The following is a 15,030-nucleotide window of genomic DNA, read 5'->3' on the forward strand; positions in this document are numbered from 1 at the left end:
TCTTCTAATTAGGTCGCCCAAGTGGGACAGCCCCTTAACTGAGGTTTTCAAATGACTGTCATGCCTAGCATTATGTAAAAAATATTTACATATTTTGATCACTAACTATTTAATGGAGTTCTAAAAGTGAAATGTGTTAAACCTTTAATAATTAATCGATAAGCTGACAAAAATAACAATGAAAACAGTTGAACTTACCCTTTCCTTTCTTAGCCCTAGATCTAACTAGCGTTAGGGTCACGGAACCAGATGCCGTGTTATGATCAGACTTCTTGGCCACATTAGCACAACACAACTCACTCAGTTCCTTCCAGGTGGCTAGATGTTGGCTGTTTCATGAGGAACTGCTGGCCACAGTAGCTGAACCCGGGCTGGATCTCGTGCGATTCTCCTTTCCCATCCAGTCAGTTTTTAAATTGCCTTGGCTGCACACAGACCAAAGGAAAATTAGGATCTCTGTCAATTAGCCCATCTGGTTCGAGAAAGTGGAACTTGTTTTATTTTGGAGGCGCAAGATGCTGGAGAAACTCAGCGGGTCAGGCAGTATTTGTGAAGGGAATGAACAAATTACCTTTCGAGTTGGGATTCTTCTTCAGACTGATTGGAGCAGTGGGGAAGAAGTTGGAAAAGAGAAATGGGGGGGGGGGGGGGAGGGGGGGACAGGACAAAGCCTGGCATGTAATAGGTGGATTCAGGTGAGGGGGGTTAATCGGCAGAGGAGTGGAGTAGGTGACGAAGGCCATGGTGAAAAGGAGACAAAAATGTATCAGATAAGGAGAGATGAGGAAGAGTGAAATGTTAAAAGGGAAAACCTGCATTATTTTAGTGCCTTTCTCTGGGCCAGCAGTTTACATTTTTTTGAAATAGTTTTGCAGGCTGATGTCAAGCATTGAAGACACCAATTTGTGCTTGGCTTGTTATACTCATGTATAGTATGATTTGATTTGACTGGATAGCATGCATACTAAAAACTTTTCATTCTATCTCGGTACACATGACAATCATAAACCAACACGGTGTGTTGGCAATCCATGGCCTTCAGCTCTCTCTTCAACAACATGGACTCATTCAACCAGCAACGTTCACAGTGATGGACCTAATGGCAAGATCAACAATGGAGGGATCAGAGAAGGAATGATCAGATGGTGAAAACACACCAAGTGGGGTAATGGGGGAAACAGAGATGGGATGTGAGGAAAGCGAAAGGGGAGAGTGATGTTGGTGTGTCAGAGCTGTCCGTTTACAGCTTTTGACCTCTGAGAAGAAGGAGTAAAATTGAATAACTAAATTCAGTGAAAAATAAAGTGAGCAGGCAGACTACAACAGACTACAATGAGGTAGAATGAGTTGTGTTGTTGCAGAGAGAGCTGAAGAGCATGCACTGCCTACACATAGTATTGGTATATTATTGGCATGTGTTATTGTTATTGACATGTGCGCCAAGATTCAGTGGAAAGCTTTTAGTTGACATGCTATCCAGTCTAATTAAATCCTACTATACAGGAGTATAATCTAGCCATACACAAGTACAACAGAACGCGCAAAAACCAAAGTACCAGAGTGCAGATTATAGTGTTACAGCACAATAAGTGCACCTTCTGCGTTGAGGTAGGTTGGAAGCCCAGCTTATTGTAGGACCGTAGTCTGATAACACCACGGAGGAAGCTGTTCCTGAATATAGTATTATGTGCCTCAAACCTTTCGTATCACATTGAGTACAGATCGAGAAAATGAAGAGAACGTGACCTCGTAAGATATTGGACAGTTTGAAAATACCTGTGATTCTGGGAGGGGTAGAATTGCAAATGATAGAATTTCCGTTGGAATCCATATGGGATGAGTTGGAGGCAGCAACATTTACTAAAGGAAGAGATATGATGTGATGTGAATGTAGGATAGGTTCTGGTCAAAACCTGGCGACCATCACTGTGGTGAATCAGAGCTTTAACCTTGCATATTGTACAGAGAGAAGTGACCCAGCAATAATAATAACAGCAAGTGACATAAAACAATATACTGTAGTGGCCTGGATGAGGTCAGGAAAAGGCCAGACGCCAGGCAAGTTCAGAAGTCGTTTAATGAATCATGGCAAAACACACAGAACGCCCGAGAGCAGGACCCGGGAAACCCTGTGGGCAGACAATCGTCCCTGTCCCGAGGGGGATGACCCAAAGAGTGGCCTAACCCCCAGGGACCGCCACAATACTGTACGTTAAATGGAGAATCCAGCCACGATTTTCCTTGGACTATACTGCCTTGCTGCACTCTCCCTGCTCCTTTTACAGATGCATCTAAAACATGCTTCATTGGTGTTTGTGGTTGAGATAAACTGTCATGATAGCATCATACTCACTTCCCAAGCTTATGCCCGTGGTCTAGGCATAAGATTAGGGGCGACCACGCCTTTGCAGTTGCAGCTCCTAGACTGTGGCACAGCGTCCCCCTTCCCATCAGAACTGCCCCCTCCATCGACTCCTTTAAGTCAAGGCTAAAATCTTATCTATACTCCCAAGCCTTTCCTGACGTCCACTGAGCGAGGGCTACATGTATATATGTATGTAGTTTGTTTGTTTATACTATTCTTATAACAAATGTAAAGCACTTTGGCCAACGAGAGTTGTTTTTTTAAATGTGCTATATAAATAAATGTGACTTGACTTGACTTGACTTCCACAGCACAGTGACAGGTCCACATTGTGAGTCAAGTCAAGAGAGTCGAGGATGGGGGATGTTTTGGCCCTTCATCAGACTGATTGTGTTTGGGGAGAAAGCTGGAAAAGAGGAGTAGATAAGGCGCCCCACCACCTCCACAACCAGTATGAGGAAGGGCCCCGACCTAAAACGTCATCTATCCATGCTCTCCAGCGATGCTTCCTGACCCGCTGAGTTACTCCAGGACTTTGTGTACAGTATATTTTTGTAAACCAGCATCTGCAGTTCCTTGTGTCTCCAGAGAGTCACGAGTGTTTAATTGTCATATGTACTGACAATGGAACAATATAATTCTTATTTGCAACAGTATAACAGGCCTGTACACACAATACACATAGTTAATATATAATAAACGAAAAATTAACAACCCCAATCCTACTGCAAAAAGAAGTCTGCAACCTAAGATATTTCATTGGGGCGGGGTGTAGGGTTCAAGAGCCTATTTGTTGTTGGGAAGAAGCTATTCTTGAACCCAATGGTTGTGGTTTTCAGACTCCTCCATTACCTTCTTCACAATGACAGGGGTGAAATGAGAGCATAGCCATGGTGGTGTGGTTCTTTGATGATGCTGACTGCCCTTTGGAGTCTGTGGATTAGGTGTGGCTCTCTCCATCCTTGAGTATCTTCCATTCTGGACTCACCTTCCCTGAATCCTGCTGAACATTTGCCCTGAACGTAACATGACTGAAAACAGACGAGGTGCAGTTACACAAAAATGTTGGAGAAACTCAGCGGGTGCAGCAGCATCTATGGAGCGAAGGAAATAGGCAACAGTTGTTGGCTGTGGGAGCTTGCAGGCTGCAGCATCCTGTACAATTCAACACTGCTATACCTTGGTGCTTATTTTTACTGAGACAACCTGGGGAGTTAAAAAGATCAAGAAGGTGCCGTTATAATTGAGCTGTTCTGAAATCAATATTAGCTGTTATTAGCTATGAGTCATATTCCTGTGCAATTTCTTGGTGTTTCAAAGAAAATAGGCTATGGCAAAACACAAGGGGCTGGAGTAACTCAGCGGATTAGGATGGGATGGAAAGGAAACGTTTCAGGATGGGACCTTTCTTCAGACTGATTGTAATAAGGGGGGAGGGGGGGGGGGGGAGAAAGCTGGAAAAGAGAGGTGGGGAGAGGACAAAAGCTGGAACTAGACACAAAATGCTGGAGTAACAGCGGTTCAGGCAGCACCTCTGGAGAAATAGATGACATTTCCTCCTGAGATGCTGCCTGACCCGCTGAGTAACTCCAACATTTTGTGCAGCTTCGGTTTGAACCAGCATCTTCAGTTCCTTCCAACACATGTGACAGGTGGATACAGGTGATGGTGGTTTGATTGACAGATGGGTGGAGTAAGTGACAATGTCTCGATGTGAAAAGGAGACAAAAGTGTGACAGATAAGTGGATGTACAAGAGAAGAGTGAAATGTAAAGTCATAGGGAGGGAAATAGGTGGAAAGCAGAGGGGGGGAATGGGCGAGTAAAAGAGGCAGGATAGTGAGATAAATGGGTGTAATAGGTACATAGGACAGAGAGAGAATGGGGGGGGGGGGGGGGGGAGGGTTTACTTAAAATTGGAAGATTCAATGTTCATGCTGTTGGGTTGTAAGCGACCCAAGCAGAATATGAGGCACTGTCTCCCCAGTTTGCAGGGGGCTTCACTCTGGCAATGGAGAAGGCCTCACAGAAGGCTTTAGTAATGCAGTGTTGAAGTTATTTACTTTGAGCAAGTCCCAGAGCGATGTTAGGCCGACACCTTCTGTTTACTTTAAAAGCAGGTGGAGACCGATGCTCAGAGAACAGAATGTCACCAAGGCCAGGCAGGATTGTTTACCCAGGTTGTGCTGTGATCAAACAGAGCTGCACCTCAGTGGACTGATCAGAGAATGTCTTTCGCTAGACACCATAAAAATACGTCCAAGACAAGAACTCAGATACGTTTCCCAGAAAGTAGTTAAAATGTAGAGCTGACAGTGGCATAAATGAAGTGCAGTGAAGTGTGTAGGAAGGAACTGCAGACGTTGGTTTAAACCGAAGATATACACACAAAAACCGCAGATAGACACATTCCATCTCTGGATGAAATTGGAAAGGAAACATTTCAGGATGGGACCTTTCGTCAGACTGATTGTAGTACAAGGGAGAAAGCTAGAAAAGAGAGGTGGGAACAGGACAAAGCCTGTCAAGTGATAGGTGGAACTAGACACAAAACGCTGGAGTAACTCAGCGGGTCAGACAGCATCTCTGGAGAAAAGGAATAGGTGATGTTTAGGGTCGAAACCAAGCTGGATAACAACATGAAAAAGAACAGAATAGAAGAATAGAGGGAGGTGGAAGGACTTTGACGTGCTCAGACACTGATATTGATCAGTTGGGCTGCAAATAATTTTAATCTTTTATCAGTCAGGAAACAGTGATTGGGTGGTGCAAAGCAGTTACATACACATCCTGATGATTGTGGCATGAAGGACAAGAGTGCAGGTACTGGCTGCCCTTTTTTCTGTATTCCCCGACATCTAATCAGTTGATGTTTTTGATAAGTTGGAAAATACATACATTTCATGGGCTATGATAACCACACCTCCACAGTACTGGAGCGAATGACATCAACAGCACATAAGACTGGCAAAAAAGAACAATTACTAAAAGTGGAGTAAGATTAAATTAGTTCTGCTATTTGTAGGAACTGTTGTAAGTAATACGATGTATATAAATGTGAGGTTATCCATTTTGGTGGCAAAAACAGGAAAGCAGACTATTATCTAAATGGTGGCCGACTAGGAAAAGGGGAGATGCAGCGAGACCTGGGTGTCATGGTACACCAGTCATTGAAAGTGGGCATGCAGGTGCAGCAGGCAGTGAAGAAAGCGAATGGTATGTTAGCTTTCATAGCAAAAGGATTTGAGTATAGGAGCAGGGAGGTTCTACTGCAGTTGTACAGGGTCTTGGTGAGACCACACCTGGAGTATTGCGTACAGTTTTGGTCTCCAAATCTGAGGAAGGACATTATTGCCATAGAGGGAGTGCAGAGAAGGTTCACCAGACTGATTCCTGGGATGTCAGGACTGTCTTATGAAGAAAGACTGGATAGACTTGGTTTATACTCTCTAGAATTTAGGAGATTGAGAGGGGATCTTATAGAAACTTACAAAATTCTTAAGGGGTTGGACAGGCTAGATGCAGGAAGATTGCTCCCGATGTTGGGGAAGTCCAGGACAAGGGGTCACAGCTTAAGGATAAGGGGGAAATCCTTTAAAACCGAGATGAGAAGAACTTTTTTCACACAGAGAGTGGTGAATCTCTGGAACTCCCTGCCACAGAGGGTAGTCGAGGCCAGTTCATTGGCTATATTTAAGAGGGAGTTAGATGTGGCCCTTGTGGCTAAGGGGATCAGAGGGTATGGAGAGAAGGCAGGTACGGGATACTGAGTTGGATGATCAGCCATGATCATATTGAATGGCGGTGCAGGCTCGAAGGGCCGAATGGCCTAGTCCTGCACCTAATTTCTATGTTTCTATGTTTCTATGTTTCTATGTATGTACTTTGGAATTTGATGATATTATGGGAACTCATTTGTATGCAGGAATGTCCAATAGTCGTGTGTTCATAATCCAGGGATGGCCTGTAATAAGTTTTAGCTTTTAAATTCTAAAGGAGAGTGGAAGCTGTGAGGAGCATTAACTTGTGAGAGCATGGAGGAAAATGTAGAAAAGGTTCGGGGGGGGATTGCATGGCAATAGGCTCAGTAACACTGTACATAGAAAGGAAAGGTCTTGAGAAAGAACTTGGAGCCAAAGGTGGAAAAGGGATTTCACAGCAAAAAAAAATGTTTTCCCCTTTATCTCGATCAACTGAGATGAGTAATGTCAGCACAGTGGCACAACTGCTGGAGCTACTACCTCACAGCGCAAGAGACATGAGTTCAATCCTGACCCGCGGGAGCTGTCTGTGTGCAGTTTGCATGTTCTCACAGTCGGTGCATGAGTTTCCTCTGGTTTCTTCCCAATTTCCAAAGATGTGCGGGTTTGTAGGTTAATCGGCCTCTGTAAATACCGCTTAGTGTGTAGGAAGTAAATGCGAAAGTGAGATAACATAGAACTAGTGTGGATAGGTAATCAATGGTTGATAGGGATCATGACGGAAGCCTCCTCGTGCCGATCCCTGGAAGCGACGACGCGATGCACTCTGTGCCGCGTCGGGCGACAATTCTGTCAACGTGTTGGACGACCACAGAAGCCAACAGCGAGCGACATCGTCTGACACACGAGCGAATGATCAATGGTTGGTGTAGACTCAGTGGGCCGAAGGACATGTTTCCGTGCTCTATCTCTGAACTAAGCTAAATACAGCTGAGAACAAATAATTCAAGTATTTGATCTTCTATGGATTGATAACCATAAATCCTGTAGACAGATACAAAAGGCTGGAGTAACTCAGCAGGTCAGGCAGCATCTCTAGAGAAAAGGAATAAGAGACATTTTGTGTCGAGACCCATCTTCAGACCATAATTCCTGTGTCCATTTTGAGAATGTTTTAATTTTCCTCTATCTGGGCTACATTCAGTTCTAATTCCTTACTCAGATTCATCTTGGATGTTGGCACAATGTGAGCAGAATCAGATCAGGCACCAATATGCGCAGTTCCAGATACATCATTCAACAGAGTGCATTGGAACTGAATATTGCGTGCAAAATGCAATGGAAATGTAGTTTTGTACTGAATAGCAAAGAAGTGAGGGTGATAGAAATCTGAACTTAAAAGCAGAAAACACTCAGCAGGTCAGGCAACATCCGTGAAGGGAGAAACAGGATTAACATTTCACTTTAATGATTGCTCTTTAAGCCCCATGGTAGGATATCAACATGAAATCTTGACTTTGTTTCTCTCTCCATAGATGCTATCTGACCTGCTGAGTATTTCCACAACTTTCTGTTTTTATTTAATCCATCCTTAGCCACACTGCTGTTTTGTGCCCAGATCTACCATAGCCTGTGCATGTGAGCAGACGAGAGTGTCACATGGTTGTTAATCATAGCTGGGTCTCATTTTGTTCAGATCTAGTATCCACACAAACAAACTTTAGAATACAGGACAATCTTGGCAAAAAACATGGTCTATACATTGGCTTTTCTTTATCTTTACGAATGGCTCCTCCATTAATCTACTAGGGTTCATAGTTTTTAGAGCCGTAATTGACCAAGACTTGAACATAGCACTCCACCTGTGTCTGATTAGGCCTGGCTTTGTTTATACCCTAGTGGTCAGTCAGACAGCACAGAAATAGGCCCTTCTGCCCAACATGTCCATGCCAACCAAGATGGCTGTTCTAAACTAGTCCCAGTTGCTTGAGAAAAGAGGAAAAGATTGTCCTTTATTATGAAATCCATTTTTCATCTGTGGCTCCAAATTCTTTAACAAGATCCTTCCTTCCTCTATTTCGTTGATGCTTTTCCAATGCTTTGTCCTTCTAACCTTTCGTTTCTGCTCTCTAAGCTGCAAATATTCTCCTCTCTATGCCCTCCCCATTTGAGGTTGTTGATGTTAATGATCTTCACAGCTTCCACCCTCCTTTACAATTAAAAAACTAATATTTACAGAGACTGACCAAGCTGTAATTTGCCCTTCCCTTGTCCTGGGGCTGTTCCATGTCTGCAGTCCTGTGGCTAACGTTGGGTAACAGGGTTGGACCTCAATTCTATCTGACTTGGAGCTCAGTTCCTCTTGGAATCCTGGATTTGCCTCTGTGAGGTATTCTCGGAGGCCCATACTTGCCCAGGCTTTTATCTGATCAAGACTGTTTGCATGAGCAAGTCTCCTTGTCTCAGGAAATAAAAAATAGCAAATTAACTTTTTACTGACTCATCAAACACCAGCTATGTTGATGGCTGTGAGAATGATGTGACTCAATGATAGATTACCAGCGTGTGTGAGGATGATAGAAGGATTTAGGATGGGGTGTGACTGCACCAAAGGTATCTGCTTGGTCCATTATTCCTGTGTCAATATTTTAGTAAAAGTAGAATTGTATGTATAAGATGGTGTTCTTCCTCAAACCATCTCACAACAATGAAGTCATCTTCTTCTGAGGTGTGGCCTTGGCATTGGGAGGTGATTTGCTTTCTGCATTCTGATGTGACTGATGGGACCGACAGACCCTTGGGCTAGGATGTGCTGACATAATGGGTTAGGAGGATAGTTTGGGATCTGCTGCACTCAGCTCTGGAAGCACCTTAAAGTTATGTCATCAGCCGGTGAAGCGGGACACGGCGTCCATGGGGCAGGGAAGCGGAGGGACGGCTGCTGTAGGAGACAGACGACACGTTTGCGGTGGTTGTGGTGTTGGCAGAGATGCTCCAGGATTGACCCAGACTGGATCTGACTCCTCCACCTCCTCCGGCAGCGAGTTCAATACATCAACCACTCTCTGTGTGAAGCTCTCCCCTCAATCCCCTTTAAAACCTCTTCCTCTCACCTTAAACCTAGGCCCTTCATCAGTTATCGACCTGATAACTATCGGCCCTCTCTACACCTCTTATCATTTTTATGTATCTCTTTGAGGTTACCCCTCGGGGTCTCTGCCTTTGTGGGAATCAAGTGTATCCTATCTCTCATAGTCCTAGAGCTGTAAGGCACAGAAATGGCCCATATGCCCACCTTGTCCATGTTGGCCACATTGACAAATGCATTTGGCCCAAAGCTCTCTAAACCCTTCCTATTCTTATATCTGCCCAATTAAAAAAGTCATAATTGTATCCACTTCTATAGCTGCCTCTGGCAGCTCATTCCAGATACAGATGACCCTCTGAGTGAAAAAACATTGCCCCTGAGGTCCCTCTTAAATCTCTCCTCTCTCAAGCCTATAGTGTTAGAATGCTCTATCCCATGAGCGATCAATTTATCCATGCCCCTCATGATCCTGTATAAGGCCACTCCTCAGCAGTGCCGGCCTTAGGAGGTGCAATTGGGAACAATTTTGGTGAGCCGCAGGTTTCCAGCCAAGGTCTGTAGAATCATAGAAATATAAATAAAGTCTATTATAGACTTTATATCTCTATGGTAGAATGGAAAGTAGTCAAAATGTGCGCTTAAAAAGTGCCTGCGTGTTAATGGATCAAACAAATCTATGCTACATTTTAATATAAAATTGCATACATGTAAGCCTACAAGTAACAAACAAAATGTGTAGATCACCTCTGAAAAATACATGGTTACAATGCCACTTGTTTTAGTGACTGTGAAATGAAAATGAAAAAGTAATAGATCCTGGAAAACCAATAACCATTGACGAAAAACCAGTCCAGGCATTAGATTTTGGGAGGTACACAAAAATGCTGGAGAAACCCAGCGGGTGCAGCAGCGTCTATGGAGTGAAGGAAATAGGTCACATTTCGGGCCGAAACCATTCTTCAGACCCTAATAGGTAACGTTTCGGGCCGAAACCCTTCTTCAGACTCTGGGATTCAGCCCCATCCTACCATTTCCGGCTTTGATTACTGCAGACCTTTTTGAGTGGAAGACTTGCTATTTAACCACGGATTTTATGATTGAACTACTTGGCTTCCCCCCCAAGTTGACTCTCTCCAACTTTCCACACGAGAGCTCGCTTAAACCAAATATTTAAAAAAATTACATTTGGCTGCCACTCTCCAGAAGCTGATGAATCCAAATCCAGACATATATTGAAAGTTGAGTGGTGATTTCCACATATCGATGAGGTGTCTGTACTCAACACATCATTGCAACATAATATGGTGCTCAGTTTCAACTGTCTGGTGCCCTCCCATCCTCCCATACTGTGAAATGATTGATTAAAAATGTTAATTTATTTTTTCTCAGAAAAAAAAAATTCAGAATTGTTGGAAACAAATTATCTTTTTTGGAGGTAGACAAAAGTGTTGGAGAAACTCAGCGGGTGCAGCAGCATCTATGGAGAGAAGGAAATAGGCAACGTTTCGGGTCGAAACCCTTCTTCTATTAACATTCATAAATTATAAATTAGTTATATTATTATTGCCTTTTATTATGAGAAAGTTATCTTTCTTGCTTTTTTTTTAATCTGCAAAGTGTTTTAGAATTTTGTCTAAGTTTAAACTCCTGCTAATTTCAGATTCAATGGACATAATTGCCAAACTGTTCAAACGTTCTTGCTGAATTGATGATCTCAAGTAAGTTTTGATCAGTTTCAGCTCGGAAAAACGCCTTTCTCCAGATGCCACAGTCACTGGGATTGTCAAGAAAATCTGAAGAGCAATAAATACATTTGGAAATCCAGGTAGACCTGTTGTTACAAGCAAGGAATTCAACCATTTTCATGGGGTTTTGAATCTCTGGTGGCAGAATTGGCTTTAGTGCCTCCATTTCCTCACTAAGCATGTATCCATCTATATCAGCCAGTTTTATGGTTTTAGCTTGATCTTTTTCCTGTCCCAGCTTGACCTCTGTCAATGCCACTTCCAGATCTGCTGCACATATTCTTATGGTGTCCTTGGACAGGTACTGAAAATTGCACAAGAATCCAAATAAATGTTGATACTTTTTCAATTGTTCAAACCGTGGCTCAAGTGTTTGCAGTGCTTTATCTACCACCTGATTAAAACATTGCACTCTGAAGGCTGTTTCTGGATCTGGCAAAGGTTCATCTGTAGATCCATAATCAAATAATTTTCTTTTTTTGAGTAAGTGCTTACTCTGAGGCTTGAATACAGGCTCAGCATCTAGGTCTTTGGCAAGTTCACTAGCGTCAATCAAGGCTTCATCAAAACCCTTTTCCCCTGTATGTCTTTAACCAGTTACAAAGCTTTTGAAATCTAGAAAGCCCCATAGCAACATCCATGGTATCACTCTGAAGTTCCTTACTCACAAAACTTACTTGAAAGAGTAAGGAGTGCCAGAAAACATGAGACCAGAAACTTGTAATCTCTCATTTGACTGACTAACGATTCAGCATCGCTCTTTGCTTGAGCATCATCAGTGTTCTCTGCTAACGCTTCTAGTGCATTACAAACTTCAGCAGCTTGGTACCGTACAGCTTTGACACTTTCCATTCTACATTCCCATCGCGTTTCAGAGAGAGGTTTTACAGACAGACCTGTTACGTGTTTTCTAAAAACAGTCCATCTTTTAGTAGATGATGCAAAAATGGTGTAAATACGCTGCAGAGTTCCAAAGAAAGTCATTGCATCTGGACATGTCTTGGCCGTGTCTCCCAAAACTAGGTTGTAGTTGTGACATGCGCATGGTGGAAAGAAAGCTCTTTAATTCTTCTGTAGAAGTCGTGCCTGCACACATGAGGTGTGTCCCTTCATATTGGCACCATTATCATACCCTTGTCCACCGATATTTTCCAACATCCAGCCCTAATGTTTCAAGTTCATGGAGAAGGGTGTTGTACACACTTTCACCTGTGCTACTTTCCACCACTAAAAACTTGATGAAATGGTCATATACTCCTGCTGGAGCATTTGATTGTACACCATCAGCTACATATCTAATTACCATCGACATTTGCTCCTGATGACTGATGTCAGGAGTACAGTCGAGAATTACTGCAAAAATATTTAGCAGCATTGATTCGCAAAATGATTTCCTTGACCCATTATATTAATAAGCTCATTCTGGATTCTTTTTCCTAAATAAGGATCTTGTATTTCCTTATTCTGGACTTTTCGCAGATGATCTTGCATTACTGGATCAAACTTTCCTAGCAACTCAATAACACCAAAGACATTTCCATTATGTGGTGTTCCTATGGTTTCCTTAGAGCCCCGGAATGGCAAGTTTCTTTCTGTTAGGAATTGTACAGTGGCTACAAGTCGCTCAAAAGCTGGATGCCAGTGTTTTGCTTCTTGTCCGGTTAATTTTCTACCACTTCATCAATAGTTTTTTTCAGCAGATAATCTTTGCTGCAGTTCACAGCAACTGAGCATAGCTTGCAAATTCTCTTTGGAGTTCTCATGCTCAGCTAGTCTTGAATGAATGTTCAGCTAGTTATTAAAACCACAACTTGCAAGTGCACTTGCTGCGTTATTATCAAAAAGCTTGCAGTAGTAACAGAAGATGTTATCACTTGATACAGAGTATATTAGCCATGGACGATCTACAAATTCACCACTTGGCAGTTTTCTTTTGCAGTGAAATTTTGAAAAACGTGATTCACTCTGACATAATTTCTGGCCATGTTGCAAGATCATCTGTTAATTCTACAAAACTGGCATATTTTGAATTCCCATTCTCCCTTGCCTCAGAGGCACCAGCAGTCACGTCAACAGGCGAGTTTCCTTGTTTGTCAAATTCAACACTTTCGAAATGGCTGATCTCACTTTCAGTAAATAAATTCCCACTTTGATTGTCTTGCATAACTTCTTCAGACTGGGCTTCCATCGGTGTCATCATCTTCACTGTGTTGGGGCTCCACTTGCTCTTCAGCATTTTCTGAGAGTTTTGCTGAAGTACTTATCTAATGCACCTTTCTCCTTTTCTGCTTCGGCCTTCTTTGCCTTGGCAACACCCCTCTTTTTACTGCCACTCAAATATGTTCTGCCGATGTCCCATATGCCCCTGTCCCACTTAGGAAACCTGAACGGAAACCTCTGGAGACTTTGCGCCCCACCCAAGGTTTCCGTGCGGTTCCCGGAGGTTTTTGTCAGTCTCCCTACCTGCTTCCATTACCTGCAACCACCGGCAACCACCTGCAACCTCCGGGAACCGCACGGAAACCTTGGGCGGGGCGCAAAGTCTCCAGAGGTTTCCGTTCAGGTTTCCTAAGTGGGACAGGGGCATTTAGTCTTTTACTCATATTTACAGAAACCACATAAATCTCTGTAGAACCTGCAATGTGGTGTTCCATATATATTGCAATGTGTTGTGTGTACTTCACGAGCCGAGATTATAATTACTCTAGCGCGGGGCTCCCTTAGACGCAGGGCCCAATTGGGAGCAATTGGTCCAATTGGCTTAATAACGGCCCTGCTCCTCAGCCTCCTACCCTCAATAGAAAGAAGTCCCAATCTCTCCAACCTCTCCATATAACACAAGCCCAGGTAACATCCAGGTCAATCTCCTCTGCACTCTTTCCAACCCTGTCCCCATAACTGAAGCTCAATCCAGGCAACTTCCTCATGCATCTCCTCTGCACACAACACACTAACCACTGAGGGGATTAGGTATCCTGCCAAGAAGTCAAAAGTCAGACTTCCATGCAAGGCACACACTGATTATGTTATATGCACCTTCTGAAAGAAGATTCTTGCTGGAGTCCGAATAGACAGACAGAGCAGTGGTTCCATCTCCTGAGTCCCTGCCCCTTTCTCTTAGCAGCCGATGAAAGAACTGTTCCTTCCTGTGAAGTGCTTAAGGAAATGAAGCTCTCACCATCCTCTCTGAGCCGTGCATATTGTTGACCTTTACAGTTGACCTTTTGAATAAACAACTTCCCTCAATGTCCTTCTGGCTCAGACAGGATGCAAAATTGAAAAAAATCAAAGCTGTGAGAAGTAGCTTGTTAACTCAGCGTCTTGTTAACTGGGAACATATGTGGCTATCCGCTACTTGCGTAAGTGTGCACAACTGCGTACAAGAGGTACCTATGAATGCGATCTATGCATGCTTTATTGCCTAGTCCAGTTTCAAGCCCCCTTCCATCAGGTACGGCAGTAGTCCCTCATCCGCAATGTATAGGGTTGTGGATATGGCCCAGACTATCACACAGACCAGACTCCCCCACTACACTTCATGCTGCCTCTGTAACGCAGCCAACATAATCAAGGACCTCAAAATTGCTGGGGAAATTCAGCGGGTGCAGCAGCATCTATGGAGCGAAGGAAATAGGCGACGTTTCGGGCCGAAACCCTTCTTCAGACATAATCACATAATCAAGGACCTTTCTCTTCTGGCCATTCCTTCTCCCCACTCCTGTTGGGCAGAAGGTACAGAAGCTTGAAAGTGTGCACCACCAGACTCAGGTACAGCTTCTTCCCCTCTGTTATTCTGAATGGTCCTTCCATAATCTAAAGTACTATCCGATTCAACTCTTCCCCATTATGGACTTTAGACTTTACTTCTGGAATGTTACGTTTCAATGCCTAGATCTATTTTCTGTATCTTTCCTCTCACCCTACCTATTGCACTTGAGTTTGGCCTGATTGCATGTATGTGTAGTATTATGTAATCTGAATGGATAGCATGCAAAACAAAACCTTTCACTGTACCTAGGTGCACACGCCAATAATAAACCTCAACCTAAACGTGTTCCTCACTGTGCATGTTAATCTTGGTAAAGCCACTCACCCTGCTATCCAGCAGTAAGGCCATACTCCACCCTACCTC

This window comes from Amblyraja radiata, chromosome 32 (assembly GCF_010909765.2).
Source record: "Amblyraja radiata isolate CabotCenter1 chromosome 32, sAmbRad1.1.pri, whole genome shotgun sequence".
Taxonomy (NCBI): domain Eukaryota; kingdom Metazoa; phylum Chordata; class Chondrichthyes; order Rajiformes; family Rajidae; genus Amblyraja; species Amblyraja radiata.